Source organism: Rhinatrema bivittatum, chromosome 6 (genome assembly GCF_901001135.1).
Source record: "Rhinatrema bivittatum chromosome 6, aRhiBiv1.1, whole genome shotgun sequence".
Lineage (NCBI taxonomy): Eukaryota > Metazoa > Chordata > Amphibia > Gymnophiona > Rhinatrematidae > Rhinatrema > Rhinatrema bivittatum.
Window position 1 is genome coordinate 255,319,927 of NC_042620.1, and position 14,740 is coordinate 255,334,666.

At 47.5% G+C, this 14,740-nt stretch overlaps 1 long non-coding RNA gene across 1 annotated transcript in view; it reads left to right on the forward strand.

The window, feature by feature from the left end:
• The window catches only part of LOC115094138, a 32,313-nt gene extending 30,212 nt beyond the window's left edge, over window positions 1-2,101 (forward strand). The window contains exon 3 of the long non-coding RNA XR_003857501.1: window positions 1,785-2,101. This is a non-coding gene — a long non-coding RNA (uncharacterized LOC115094138). The remainder of the gene's footprint in view (window positions 1-1,784) is intronic.
• Window positions 2,102-14,740: the final 12,639 nt, after the last annotated feature.

Here is a 14,740-nt window from a genome sequence, read left to right on the forward strand (position 1 = left end):
AGGAGCTATAACTGAGAACATTCTACTATATATCTTAACTTATCTAACCACTTTAAAAGAAGGAACATGCAGCAAAACATTTTGATAGTAATGCAGATTGTGGGCAGGTACATAAAATGGCTTAGGTATGGCCTAGTCGCTCGCAATAACCTGAACACCGAGGTTAAGATCTTAAACTGGTCTAAGGTTCACCAGTGTTCAGTGCAGTTGTCTCAAAATGCCTCACAGGTAACCATAGATGGTTCTTATTGCCACACTTTCAACTGTTATTAAACTAAATAATAGACTGATCAGAAGACTTATGAATAGCGAAGACTAGTACAATAATTCAAATGGGAAACAATCAAGCTCTGGACCACTGTGCTAAAAAAAATATTGATTAAGCAAAAGACACTGTCAGCTAATCTGCCAGAGTTTAACAACGCTACCTGAGGCTCTACTAACAAAGTTGTATGAAGACAAACACACGGCATAAACAGGCACTTTGCCATCCCGAAGAATAAAAATGGGCATACTAGATGGCATTCCCACATCCCCCACCCAAAGTATCACAGTTTTGGAATCATTCATTAGCAATTTATTCTTCAACAACCAATCTGAGATAACCTGGATGGCCCTTCTGACCACAGAAAGGGATTCAGCCCTACCATAAGTTGGTACCAAAGATCTGGATGTCATCCACATAGATAAATCCTTGAATAGTGGGCAGGAATTTTAATTTTTTAAATGAAAAGATAATTATGGGAGTTTTTTTGTTTCATTTAAATAATGAAAAAAAAAATTTTGCTTCTAACAAAAATACATCCCTATAAAGTACCCATGGGCATTTGCACCTGGATTTTCTGTGCGTATATTATGAATGTACAATGTGCATACAGTTGAAAATGCAATCTGTGTATCATTTTCCTTTCCTGAATAAAACATACCCCCAATTTCTATTACTGTGAATTTTATTGCATAAGCCACTATATCAAAGCTTCCCTTTGCTCTTCTCTAGGAATGATTTTTTTTCACCTTTTTAAATGATTGTACTCTTTCTATCTCAAAGTTTCAGCTCAGTACTATGAGGGAGGGGGGGGGGGTCCCCCTCCCTGGATCACCACAGCAGTGTCCCATGTGGCTGTAGTGGTCGCGCAGCTTAAGACCAGCCCTGCAAATTCTCTGTCTCTCTCTGCTGTCCACTGCCTCTTCACCTCCCCATCTCTTCTGTCTTTCATCTTCATATCATGCCCTTCAACCTCCCCTCGCCATTCCTAACCTCCATTTTCCTATTCCTTTCCCCCTCCCCTCCTCACTTAATTTCACTCAGCCTCTTGCTTGCCTTTCTCTAGATCTTAACAACATCTAAGCCCTCTGCCTAGGCTTCTTAGTGAACTACAGTCCTCCATCTTCCTCTTTCAGTCCCTCCCCAGATTCCCCGAACTCTTTTCTATCTCCCTTCCTCAGTATTACCCCAGGCTCCCTCATCCTTTCTACCAGTGCTCCCCTCACATTCATTAATCCTCTCTCAGTGCTATTCCTACCTCCCTCATGCGCAGTACCAGTAACTTACTCTTTCTATATATACAGAAGAGACTATATCTAGCTCTTTTACAAGGATTGGAGATTCAGTAATTACATCAAATTGACTTGGAAGTAACTTGAAAGTTAATTATTTTCTTATGGTCTCTTCCTTCCTTCCTGTGTATCACTCTACTCTGTTTCTCACTCTTAAGAAACTATATCTCATGCTTTCTTTCTCTGCCCATGCTCTTTCTCATTCTCATTGTCTCTCATTATCACAGAAGCTGTCTCACCTAGGCTGATGAATAAAACCAGCGAGAGCTGAAGAACAGATCTCTGAAGTCCCATCTCTAGGCTTTAGACGGAGTCCCTCGCCTCTGACTGATGTGACAGGAACATATTAGAAAGATCATTTAAACCTATTCCTCACCCGTCAGACAGGTTCAAAAGGAAACCCATGACAACCTCAGAGTACTATCTTTAGATACCTGTCAAATATGCAACCATACCTGTTTCACAGAAAACATTTTGTCTTGTTCTTCCACATTTTTATTTGTATAAAGATGTAAATGATTGAAGTTTTCTTCTCTTTGTTACGATCCTGGTGGCAATTCTTAAACACAGAAACATGACTAAGGAGAAAAAACAAACATAAGGCCTATTCAGCTTTACAATCCCTACCACGCCTTCAGAGACCCATTATGCTTGTCCCATGATTTCTTGAAAGTAGATAACTGTCCTTGTCTCCACCATCTTCACTAGGAGGTTGTTCCATGCATCCACCACTCTCTCTGTAAAGGTATATTTTCTTAGATTACTGCTGAGTCTACCCCCTTTTACCTTCATTCCATCACCCCTCTTTCCAGAGCCTCCTTTCCATTAGGCAAATTAAGTAGTCACCTCTAGTGCTCAGAGCCCTGCTTCCATTAGGCAGTTGCCTGGAGCGTCACATCTTGGGGGAAGGGAGGCGTCAAAATCATGGGAGGAAGCCCGGGGCTACCAGCAGAGCCCATCCTGCTAGCAACTGAAGAGTACAGGAGCTGCCATCGCCAGTAAGTAAATCTCAGAAGTGGAGGAGTGGAAGACCTATGGTTGCTTAAGGTTCCTAAAACCCTTGCACTGGCCCTGCCAGTGCATTTATACCTTGGAAGTATTTAAATGTCTCTAGCAAATCTCCCCTATCCTGGGGTTTTTTTGAGTATACATTAACACAATATTGCATTTTGTGGTCCACAATAATAATAAGATATGTCTAGCAGTTAAAAGGAAACACAGTGAAATCAAACAGAAATATGGTGCAATTGAGTATTATTATTTACACTGCAAACTTGTTTGGACATTTATTTGAAGCAAGAAGAGGTGATATGCAAGTTTTATTGGATAACTTTTAATACAATCTATAAAGTATGCACAAAATATGATTCTTGTTAGACAATTTTTATTGCAATGTTATGAACACATACACATACAATAGATCAACTAAACAAAATAATTACTGAAAGGTTCATATTCAGAGACATTTAGCCAGATAACTTGGCAAATTATCCGGCTAAATGCCGACTTTTGAATATTTCCCCAACTTATCTGACTAAACTTCAGCCAGATATCTCATTATCTGGCTAAAAATTTAGCCGGATAATGTAGGAGCTGTTATGGGAGTCTCTGTTTAGTGGACCCTTGGGCCGACCTGCTGGAGACTGGGAAAGGTGGACAAAGTCTCTAATGAACGGCAGGCCGGGAGGCAGATGTTTGGGCAGGACATAGATGCTCTTCACCCTGGAAGCTGGCACTCCCCCAGGAGGAGCCTGTAGGAGCCCAGCCGCCTGGACTTAGATGGCTTCACCCTTGGAAGCCGAAGCCCCCCCGGGAGGAGCCCGTAGGGGGCCGACCGCTGGGACTTAGGCGGGTAGTGGATCAGGACAGGTAACTGGAACCAGACTAAGACAGTAGCAATACTGTAACTGGGCTTGGGTTCTGGAACCAGGCAGGAACTGTAGCAGGATTCAGGAACTGGAACCAGGCAGGAACTGTAGCAGGACTCGGGTACTGGAACCAGGCAGGAACTGTAGCAGGATTCGGGTACTGGAACCAGGCAAGAACTGTAGCAGGATTCGGGTACTGGAACCAGGCAGGAACTGTAGCAGGATTCGGGTACTGGAACCAGGCAGGAACTGTAGCAGGATTCAGGAACTGGAACCAGGCAGGAACTGTAGCAGGACTCGGGTACTGGAACCAGGCAGGAACTGTAGCAGGATTCGGGTACTGGAACCAGGCAAGAACTGTAGCAGGATGTGGGTACTGGAACCAGGCAGGTACTGTAGCAAGCTGGCAGGCAGGAACCAAGCAGGTACTGTAGCAAGCAGGCAAGCAGGAACCAAGCAGGCAAGCAGGAACCAAGCAGGTACTGTAGCAAGAATGGAGCGACAAAGCCAAGCGAGTCACTCCGGGGCACAGCGCAACAGGAAACCGGGAGGCTAATCTGTTGAAAGGCAAAGGCTGGTTGGCCGCGGCCGGCTTATCAAGGCCGCAGCGTCTGACGTCAGGATCTTGGCGGAGTCCCTACTGGCGGGAAACGGCCTAGAAAAGCGCCCAAGTGGTGCGCGCGCTTAAGCACAGGACATCCACAGGAGAGCTCGCAGCAGCGCAGCCCCAGCGGGGACACCGCCACCCAGGCCACGGACTAGGCCTCAGGAAACGGGAGCAGGTCCGGAAGCCCGGATGTAAGGGCCTGGCCGCGGTGCTCGTGGCCAGGACTGCAACAGTACCTCCCCTCTTATGCCCTCTCTTAGCCTGTCCAGGCTTACTTAGGTGGTCCAGATGGAACTGCCTTAATAAGTCCTTGTCGAGAATATTACAGGCCGGTTCCCAAGAATTATCCTTGGGTCCAAAACCCTCCCAGGCAAGCAAGTATTCCCATCGGCGTTGATGAAACCGGACATCCAAGACTTCACGCACTTGATACGTGACCTCGTCCGGTACTGAAGGATCCGATGGTTCAGGAGCTCGGGAGTGGTAGCTGGATAACACAAGAGGCTTCAGCAATGACACATGGAACACATCATGTATGCGCATAGAGGAGGGTAGGCGCAGATGATATGAGACTGTTCCCACTCGTTCGGCGACTCGAAAAGGCCCACAGAATTTTGGAGCTAGTCTTCTAGACGGAATACGTAGCTGTAAATTTCTGGTGCTAAGCCAGACACGGTCTCCTGGGAGGAAGACGGGTGCTGGCTGACGATGTCTATCTGCCCACTTCTGGGCAGAGAAGGCGGCTTTACAGATCTTTTCCTGGGTAGAGATCCACAAGGAACGAAGCTGGTGAGCTAAGAGTTGCACTGCCGGGAGTGTACTAGGTTCAGGCTGTCTAAATATTAGACTTCAATAAGACGTTTGTCAGCACGTATTTCACACAAGGATATGACACAGAATTTAATTAGAACAAATATAAATTTCATATTTCATATCCTTGGAAGCACAGAAGCCAGACCTTCAAGATAGGCAGAGCATTACTGTGTCTTACAGTCTCTTGTGAAAGCTGCATTATATAGTCTCAAACCATACCTAGAAAATGCTTGTGAGAGGATCCTTTACGCAATATAACAGTATAATAAACTGACCTTCCCTAGCCTGAGAAACCTCTTCCCACCTTAAAAGTTCCTTTGTCTTAGCATTGCTTTGATGTACCTTGTTTTCTTCTGATCTTCTGTGTTTTGTAAATAAATAGGTCTGTGTTTTGTTGCTGGTTTCAGGCCTCTAATTAAAGCTGTGACCTCCTGGAATCTCCAGTTCACCTGGCTTCTTTCAGTGAGATAGGAATCAATGAGAACAAAGTTTGTGATATGGCTCAGATATCTGCCATCGATAACCTCATGGCCTTTAATTATAGGCTTTGCAGTGCCTACAGGTCTCCCAGATATCTTCCAAATTCTTGAGTCTGAGGTCAGTCAAAGGTTCACTGTATCCCAGCAGTTTCAGTTTAAAGCAGACAGCTAAGGACTCTGGGACAAACTGAATGAACCAAAGTCCTGAACCAAGATCTTCATTATATCAAGGCGAAGGTAAGGGCGTATGAAGTTGCTTCCCATATATAACGAGGAACGGCGAACTTCCAGTAGCAGTATGCGTGTGATTATTATATGAGAACTCCGCCCACGGGAGTAATTTGGCCCAATTATCTTGTCGTTCGTTCACGAAGGCACGAAGAAAGGTCTTCAGGGTTTGATTAGTTCATTCCGTTTGCCCATTACTTTGAGGATGGAACGCTGACGAAAGACTAAATTGCACATTGAAGTGTTTGCATAGGGCTTTCCAATAACGAGCTGCAAACTATGGTCCTCGATTGGAGACTATATCTTGCAGGAGACCGTGAAGTCTAAAGATATGCTGGGCGAACAGGCCAGCCAGGTCAGGTGCAGAAGGTAGCTTAGGCAAAGGGACAAAGTGTGCCATCTTGGAAAATCGGTCCACAGTTACCCAAATGACCGAATAACCTCCTGAGGCAGGAAGGTCCACGACGAAATCGGTGGAGATGTGTGTCCAAGGTTCCACTGGGATGGGTAATGGTTGCAACAGGCCCCTGGGCTTCCCGATGAGAGGCTTTTGAACAGCACAGGTAGGGCATGAGCCCACAAAGGCTTGGACATCCTGTCTCACCGTTGGCCACCAGTAGAAACGGTTTAACAAGTCCAAAGTCCCTTTCCAACCAGCATGGCCCCCAGTGAGGGAGTCATGGGCCTAGGTGAGCACTGCTCTTCGGGAATAGCATGGAACAATGATCTTCCCTTGGGAGGACACTGCGGTTGTAGCAAGACTTACTTTCTCAGGGTTCAAGATATATTGAGGTGTATCAGGAGTCTCTTTGACCTCCGAGGAGCGCAAAAGCGCATCAGCTCGAACGTTCTTCGAGCCGGGTCTGTAGCGTAACGTAAAGTCAAACCGGTCAAAGAACAGCGAACACCGGGCTTGTCTTGGATTCAGGTGTTGGGCTTGCTTCAAGAATGCTAGATTTTTGTGGTCAGTGTAAATTGTAACTGGATGGTTGGCTCCTTCCAACCACTGTCTCCATTCCTCCAGGGCAAGTTTCACGGCTAGCAACTCCTTGTCACCAACACAGTAGTTGCTCTCTGCCGGGGAGAATTTCCTTGAGAAAAATGAACAGGGCAACACCTGTCCGGAATCAGAGTACTGACTCAGTACGGCCCCCACGGCCACATTGGAGGCATCGACTTCCACCATGAAGGGCCGGCTGGGATCTGGGTGACGAAGGCAGGTGTCTTTCAAGAAGGCCTCTTTGAGGGCCTTAAAGGCTTGACAGGCAGAATCAGGCCAATCCACCGCGTTAGCCCCCTTTCGGGTGAGTGCAGTTAGCGGGGTCACAATACGAGAGTAATTGGGGATAAAGTGACGGTAGAAATTGGAAAAGCCGAGGAAGCATTGCAACACCTTAAGACCCCCTCGGCCGAGGCCAATTCTTAATAGCCGCCACTTTCTGAGGGTCCATTCAAAAGCCAGCTGCAGAGACTATGTAGCCTAGGAACGGCAGGGACGTCTTCTCAAAGCTACATTTTTCCAGCTTTGCGTAGAGACCATGCTCCCTAAGTATCTGGAGCACTTGAGGGACATGCTGACGGTTGAGGAGTATGCCTGAATAGCAAACCAATATGGAGAAGAAAAAATACCCAGACGCCTCTGCTATTCCTTTGGTTTGCCTGAGCTGAATGAACTCTGAGTGCCTTTCTGAGCATGACTTGCATAATGTCTCTGAGCAGATAGACAAGCTGGCACCAGAAAAGGGAGGCTATTCAATGGGTCACAAAGAAGGAACCAACGCGGGAGCTTCAGGCACTATTCTGTTGATCTCACTGGACAAGATCATTAACAGAACAAAAGGATTATCTGGAGAGTGAGGGCAACTGGGCTACATCTGGGAAAACTGGTCAGGGCAGTTCAGGGATAGGTTGTCATGTCAACAGCATGATGTGACTCTGTAAATGAGTCTTTGGGCAGTCATGTAATTCTAGAAGTTTCGACAATACTGTATGACTATGTTTAACTATAAAAGAAGGGTCACTTCCTGTATCCAAGGAGATGCTGGTCAGTTTGTAAGACAAAGGGCACCCAATATCCAGCATCTCCCAAGAACACTTATAATGCCAAATAAAATTTACTTTATACCTTTTACTGAGTCTAAGTGTTCTTGTGTCCCTGGCCCTAAGTACAGAATATTATGTACACGGTGTGACGACAGATCCTGGGAATAGATTAACACATCGTCGAGGTAAACAATTACGCAGGTGTTCAGAAGGTCCCACAACGCCTCATTCATCAGGTGCTGGAACACCGCTGGGGCATTACACAAGCCAAAAGGCATCACGAGATACTCGTAATGCCCACCTCGGGTATTAAAAGCAGGTTTTCCACTCATCTCCGGGACGGATTCTGACTAAATTGTACGCTTCTCGCAAGTCCAGCTTTGTGAAAATCTTCTCTCCTTGAAGCCGATCAACGGGATTAACGGGAGCGGGTAACGGTCTCGCTTGGTAATAGAATTTAGGCCTCGATAGTCTATGCACGGCCTCATGAGCCGTCTTTCTTGCTGACAAAAAAGAAACCTGCCCCTGCAGGCGACTTAGACGGGCAGATAAAGCCCTTGGCCAGATTCTCCGCAATGTACTCGGACATGGCCCGAGTCTCAGGTATGGATAAGAGATAAACCCTTCCTTGAGGGGGCACAGTACCTGGTAGCAAGTCTATAGCACAGTCATACGGACGATGTTGCGGAAGGATCTCCGCCTTGGTCTTGGAGAATACATCCGTGAAATCCTCATAAGGTGCAGGAGGACCCACGGCAGAGTGCATCAAGTCTTAGGCACTTTCATACAATTAGCTAGGCAAAGAGGACTCCATTTGACAATCTGTAGCGTATCCCACTGAATCGTGGGCGAGTGTTTCTGTAACCATGGCAACCCTAGCACCACAGGGTGGACAGCCTTCTCCAACACTAGGAAGGCTATCTCCTCCGAATGGATTGCCCCGGTGCGGACCGTAATGGGTATGGTGGACATCTGGACAGGTCCTGGAAGAAGCGTCCCCTGGATAGAGGTAATTCATAACGGGACCTCCCATCTCTGTGTAGGGATTCACAACTGGGAGACTAAGTCCTGCAGGATGAAATTACCTCTGGCTCCAGAATCTAGGCATGCCATCGTCTCAAAGGAGCCTCCGGGACATTCCAAGGTAACCGGGACAGTACATTGAGGAGCTGTAGCACAGCTCCTCCCGACCTCCTAGGCTTTGGCGTTTTCCGCACGCTCCTGGCAGCAAGCCAAGAAGTGGCCCTTTTGGCCACAATACAAGCATAACTTCAAAGAACGGCGACATTGCCTTTCTTCAGCAGAAAGCGGGGCCCGTCCCAGCTGCATAGGTTTGCAGGTGGGGGCGTTTGGACGAGAAATCTTGGGTGTGGGCACAGGTCTTGGCCCATGAGCAGGACTATGGCGAGCGAATCGTTGCTCATTGGCCCGTTGTTGTAGGCGGCGATCAATACAGGCAGCCATCTCAATCAAGGCATTGAGGTCCTCCGGCAGATCTCGAGCAGCGATTTCATCCTTTATGCGCCCAGAGAGGCCTTCCAGGGAGATGGCCTTAAGACTACCATCTTGCCAACCTACTTCTTGGGCCAACGTCCGAAAGTCCATTGCATAATCTGCTAAGGAGCAAGCCCCCTGATGAAGTTGCAGCAGCTCAGACGTAGCCGTGGCTACTCGGGCAGGTTCATCAAAGGCCTGGCGAAAGTTCGTGATGAACTGTTGTAAGTCCGTTAGTGAAGAATCATTATTTTCCCAAAGGGGGAAGCCCAGATTAAGACCTGCCCATCAAGCAGGGACAGGATATACGCCACTTTCACCGCATCCGAGGGAAATTGCCGGGGCAACAAAGAGAACCGAACAAAACATTGGAACAGAAAGCCGCGGCAGGTCCTTACATCACCAGCGTAATGAGAGGGTGCCGGCAGCTGCGTTACTGAAGAGTCTGGGGCTTCAGGTACCTGGTCTGGGGCAGAAGCGGCCCTTGCTTCCAATCAGGCCGATAATTCCCCTACCGAACCGGTAAGGACCTCGAGGTACTGTTTTTGGTACTGCAGCTGCTGGGCCAACCCAGGCAGGTCCAAGGGGACAGGCGCATCTGCCGAGTCCATGACCTTGCAATCTGTTATGGGAGTCTCTGTTTAGTAGACCCTTGGGCCGACCTGCTGGAGACTGGGAAAGGTGGACAAAGTCTCTAATGAACAGCAGGCCGGGAGGTAGATGTTCGGGCAGGACGTAGATGCTCTTCACCCTGGAAGCTGGCACTCCCCCGGGAGGAGCCCATAGGAGCCCAGCCGCTGGGACTTAGGTGGCTTCACCCTTGGAAGCCGAAGCCCCCCCGGGAGGAGCCCGTAGGGGCCCGGCCGCTGGGACTTAGGCGGGTAGTGGATCAGGACAGATAACTGGAACCAGACTAAGACAGTAGCAATACTGTAACTGGGCTCGGGTTCTGGAACCAGGCAGGAACTGTAGCAGAATTCGGGGACTGAAACCAGGCAGGAACTGTAGCAGGATTCAGGTACTGGAACCAGGCAGGAACTGTAGCAGGACTCGGGTACTGGAACCAGGCAGGAACTGTAGCAGGACTTGGGTACTGGAACCAGGCAGGTACTGTAGCAAGCTGGCAGGCAGGGACCAAGCAGGTACTGTAGCAAGTAGGCAAGCAGGAACCAAGCAGATACTGTAGCAAGCTGGCAGGCAGGAACCAAGCAGGTACTGTAGCAGGAATGGAGTGACAAAGCCAAGTGAGTCACTCCGGGGCACAGCGTATCAGTAAACTGGGAGGCTAACCCGTTGCAAGGCAAAGGCTGGTTGGCCGCGGCCAGCTTATCATGGCCGCGGTGTCTGACGTCAGGATCTGAGCGGAGTCACCACTGGCAGGAAACAGCCTAGAAAAACGCCCAGGTGGCACGCATGTGCGCGCCAAAGGGCAGGACATCCACAGGAGAGCTTGCAGCAGCGCAGCCCCAGCGGGGACGCCACCACCCAGGCCGCGGACTAGGCCTCAGGAAACGGGAGCAGGTTCGGAAGCCCGGATGTAAGGGCCTGGCCGCGGTGCTCGCGCCAGGACCTCAACAGGAGCGTTCCGGGGGCATTTCTGGAGGAGATAGGTTAGCTGGCTACCTGTGGTCACGCTTTAAAACTATCCTAAATTTAGCCAGATGAACTCATCCAGCTATCTTTAATCTAGCCATCTATATTCAGTGGTGCAGCTGGACCACTGAATATCCCTCCAAAGTTAGCTGGATAAGTTTAGCAGGTTAACTTTGCAATCCGGCCGGTGACTGAATATATACTTCAAACATATTAGAAACCTATGACTATAATGTGGGACATTTTTATTATGCAGTTTTGCTGTAAAGATATAAAGTTCCATATATATGATGATGTACAAACAATGCTGATAGGGTTCTGGTATCAATATAAAGCTAGTGGAGATAGATTTATTCACAATTTATATTATTTCTGTCATCCTTGTTTTACATTCTAAGACATTAAAAGGTAAATTTTCAAAGAGTTATACATGGCGGGAAAGCCATATACTCATATATATGTTCCTTTCATGCATAGGTCATATAAAATAGTACCACATATGTGTGTGTATATGCGCATTTGTGCATTCATGTACACGCATAAAAAAGAGGCATGTCAGGGGTGTATTTGCGTGTAGCATATAATGATCTATTTTAAAAGTGACATACATGCAAACATCAATACAACTATGCACATACATTTGCTACTGCTCATTTATCCACAAAACTGTAAACTTTCACTTTGAATAGAATGTTCTAGAGAATACTTGGAAACCTTGGGTCATAGAGGGGCTTACAGGGACAGATTGGGTCATCTGGGGGGGGGGGGGGGAGGGTTGGAGTGAGTGTACCTGGGACAGACAGAGCCATACTGGATGGTAACTGGGACATACAGGTTTATACTGGGGTTAGAGGAACGATTGGGGGAAATAGATACATAAAGAGCTATAAAGGGGTGGGGGTGTGTGTTACTTGAACATACTAGGGGGGAGTCACTGGTGGAGAGTCCCTTTTCAATATGACTCTAATGGTCATACTGATACTCAGGTCACTGAGGAGGGAGATAGAAAAGAGGAGGAGAAGAAGGTACCCTTTACAGAGAGTTCTAGGTCTTTTAATCCTAGAACAGAACCCCATAATCACAGCCCTGAGCCTTTACCTATGATACTAGTGAATTTGATTTATTAATGAAAGTAGATTCCCTAGTGGGGAGGGACAACGGGATTTCTCCCCCTCTCTTCTGCAAGGGGGAAAGGAGGGAGGCAAACCCAATCTCATATCTCGTACTGGCGGAGAAAAAGGCACATAGCCTTAGGATCAGTACCACCAACAGCCACAAGAGGGGGCTGAGAAACAAAGGAATTCCAGTCCTACGCCTGTGGGGAACTTAAAGTTAATTAAGACTATGAAGTCATTCATACAGCCATTTAAAAGAAATGCAGGGTTGTCAGTTCTTGACATTTAGAAAAGCTACAAAAAATGTTTACAATTCTAGATGTCCATTTAGAAAGGGGCAGGATTGCTTTGTTTCCTTGGTCTTTCAGTGACATTTGTCAAATGTATCTGGCTAGTCTCCCTGAAGAGTTTAAGAGCAATCTGACCAGATATGAGACAGTATTCAAAAAGCAGTCTGGGGCTTAACCCAACCCAGTTTTATTAAAGCAAGCTGCCTATCCGATACACTGTGGTATTGACCAGTCCTAGGGAATTCAGTCATAAGGTTTTCTTTCATGCAGACTTTCATCCAACTAAGGCAATCCTAAGCGAGTTGAGGAACCTTTTTTTCAAACTCTCCCATATGATTATGGGGTGCTTCTAGCTCCTCACAAACAGGAGCTCCTTGCCTTCTTGGTAGATGAGGCTGAAAAACTTTATGATATCTATCATAAAAACTAAACCCCTAGCAACAAGGGCCAATAGCAGGATAAGAAATAAAAGAATAAAAGCCCATGTTGCCTCACGCATTGTAGCACAGATTTTACTTGCTACCAATGCTTAAGAAAGGATGTGTAATATTGTCAAGGTACACCCAGGACACAGGAATTGAGAAGATCTCTGAAAATGTCATTTGTGAAATTCTGAAATACCGCTGGGGCATTGCATAAACTGAAATGCATAAAAGGAATTCGTAGTGGCCATGTCTGGTGCTGAATGCCATTTTCCACTCATCTCGTGTAGCTCCTGTGCATATGTGGCCGTTTTTGCGTGCACAAGGTTTTTAAAATCTACCTCATAGAGTAAAATGGAGTAACCCAAACTCTGGTACCTACATCTAAATAGCCAACATGCCACCCCTTAGACATGCAAAAACTTTCCCAAAGTTTTTGTAGATGGATGTGCTTTCCACAAAGAAACCAACCATGAATTAGACTCAGGAGCAGGGGTAGTCCAAGAGAAGAATGCCCTGCAACTCTCTCCAATATGCTTTGGGATCTAATCAATATGTGGAGCTTGCTGCCATACTGATAGTTATACAAACTGCAGTACAGCATCGATTGCGGACCTTAAAAATCTGAGCAAACTTACAGGCCGATACAGTACGGACGCATAAGAAAAAGTGCGGCAGCGCCGGGCGCCCGCACGTTTGACACGCGCACATTTTGGTTTACAAGCCGCTCGATTCAGTATTCAAATTAGACGCAAATCCAAGCGGCGGCAAACGACCATCCAAAGTGCATCTATGAAGCAGTAGGCGTTCGCAATCCATTTTTCTGTATAGAGCGGTATACAGCGCCTATACAGTATCCATGGTGCGCTGGAACCTGTCATTTGAAATGTCATTTGAAATGTCATTCCGCCAGGTAAGTGGATGGTTCTTTTCTACAAACCCCGCATGGACACCGGGGCCACTGCCCTGAGCATCCGGACATCCTCTTGTTCGGAGGCCACCCCCAACCTTCCAAGTCCGGACGCCCGGCCGGATGTCCAAGGTCGCGGCTTCCGTTCATGGCCCTTCCCGCCTCTATCTGGGCGTCCATGATCGGAGGCCCTGCTGCCTTCCAACGTCCATGGTCACTGTCTTGAGCGCCTGGCCGGACGTCCAAGGTTGCGGCTTCCATTCATGGACATTTAGGCGTCCGCTGGCCCTCCCCCGAGCCTCAGGACGCCTAGCAGATGCCAGAAGAGGCGTCCATGTCTCCGCTGGACCCCCGGGGCCTCAGGACACCTAGCAGATGCCGGAGGAAGGCCTGGTGCGGCTCCCATCTGTCCGGCGTCCGTAGAGGCGTCCATGTCCGGAGTCTCAGAGACGTCCAGAGATGGATGGAACAGTTGAACACATACCTCCTCCGGTCTTGCTGCAGGGTCCTCCGGTCTTGCTGCTGGGTTCTCCGGTTGGCTGGGTTCTCCTTGCTGCTGGGCTCCCCTGTTGGCCTCTCCAATCTGCCTTGTAGAATTCGCTTGCTGAGCATTTCGAGCATTTCTCATTCTTTCTCAACCGAATGAAAAAGATCGCCAGAGCCAATATATGCAGGCTATCCATGACGCTGTCCGGTCCTAAGCTGACTGAACACACACTAATGCCAGGGTCACGGTAGGCAGTAAAAATTGAGGCTAAAGACGCAGTAAAAAAGCTGGTTAAAAAGGCGATAATTTGGGCGCATGTTACTGTATCGGGGGGGAATAGCTAATCCGATCATTAACATATCATATACATGCGGCGGGCGGAAATGGATACGCGTCTTTTTCGGCAAGCACTAAGGACGCGTAAAAGCCGATACTGAATCGCTGGTCCGTCTTACGTGCTCAAAACGTGCGTCCAAAGAGGGTTAAAAAGGGCAACCACGGCTGAGCTTTACTGTATCGGCCTGTTAGTAGTTCATGGTATTATGGTGGGTCTCATTGATGTGCTCTTTTGTTATTAGAAATCTTGATATTATGGGATCACAAGTGAATATTGTATCTCTTAATGTTCCAGGTATCTCTTCTTCCATTAAGAGAAAACATATTCCTCACTTTGCCTGCCATAATAAAATCCAGATACTTCTGTTACAAGAAACCTACCTCACAAACGCTGAGCATGAGAAATTGAAAATGGGTTGGGTTGGGCAAGTGTACTATTCCTCTTACAAGTCCCGGAGTAGGGGAGTATATTAATAGATAAGTCACTGCTCTTGGTTG